Source organism: Aplysia californica, unplaced genomic scaffold (assembly GCF_000002075.1).
Source record: "Aplysia californica isolate F4 #8 unplaced genomic scaffold, AplCal3.0 scaffold00249, whole genome shotgun sequence".
Lineage (NCBI taxonomy): Eukaryota > Metazoa > Mollusca > Gastropoda > Aplysiida > Aplysiidae > Aplysia > Aplysia californica.
Window position 1 is genome coordinate 943,653 of NW_004797519.1, and position 1,403 is coordinate 945,055.

The following is a 1,403-nucleotide window of genomic DNA, read 5'->3' on the forward strand; positions in this document are numbered from 1 at the left end:
CCCCCTCTCTCTCTCTCTCTCTGTCTGTACCCCTCTCTCCCCCTGCCCTACCCCAAATCGCAACTCCGGCATCACCTACACAAAGTTGTACTTTCAGAACCCATTCGCTCTAACCCACCAAGTGCTGCAAGCCAATGCGAGAAAACAATTAAACCGACAAATGAGACTTAGCACCTCTTCCTCACTCCACCGCCCTACCTCGCCCCCGCCCCTTTCCAAATACTTGCTTTCAAGCTTCATCGCCCCTCAAATTGGTTCGCACACCTTAGTCTATACCTTGTTTGATAACAGCCGATCGGGCTTCCATGGCAAGCTTGTGCGATGATGATGATGATAGCTTTGTCAGTGAAACCATAATACGTAGCAATACTAATTCCATAGCAAAAAAATACGTTGGAACATATCATTATTACTATGCGCTGTGCTCCTGTTTCATAACGTTAGCTACCAGCTTCCTTGTATCGTTAGCAAGACCATGAGGTCAGAACCCAAATGTTCTATGCTCTATTAAAATCGTACGATTATTCGGAGTCGTTACCAGGGTATTCAAATAATTGCATTCGAAAATGCCTGACATGTTGTGAAGGTCACATTCTTTTACTTCAAATTTATCAAAACTAGGCACTGAGCGGCTAGAACGGTGTAATTCTAAGGGTAGCGATGTAGGTCTTCCAGTTCAATATTGTTGAGAGTCTGTTTTCCAAGGACTCAACTTCGCTGGACTGGCTATGTCGTAAAAATGTCTGATTGTTTCAGAATCCCAAAGATAGTTTTCATTTCTTAACTGCTCTTAGGTAAGCAAAACTTTGGAGCAAAACACAAAGACAACTTGAAAATGTCTCTGAAGGACTTTTAATTAACATAGATCCTTTGCAATAGGAGAGCCTTATATAGCTCGTCCTGACAGAACCAGTGGGAGAGCGGCATTCACAGTGGGCAGCAAGTCATGAAGCTTCCAAATACTTGCGGCCCCATGGAGTTTCAAGCTTCATCGCCCCACAAATTGGGGTTCGCACACCTTAGTCTATGTCTTGTTTGATAACAGCCGATCGGGGCTTCCATGGCAAGCTTTTGCGATGATGATGATGATGATACCTTTGTTAGTGAAACCATAATACGTAGCAATAATAATTCCATTAGAAAACAATACTTTGGAACATATCATTATTATTATGCGCTGTGCTCCTGTTTCATAACGTTAGCTTCCAGCTTCCGGGATCAGAAACCACCAATTCCGAAGCAAACAACCATCTCCCCCCCCCAAAAAAAGTCTAAAAACAATCTTTGCTTACAACACCCCCCTTCTCTTTTGTCTCCTCCTCCTCCCCTTCTCTCTCTCTTCCAGTTCAATCCCCCTCTCTCTTATCTCTCCTTCTCTTCTGTCTCCTCCTCCTCCTCCTCCT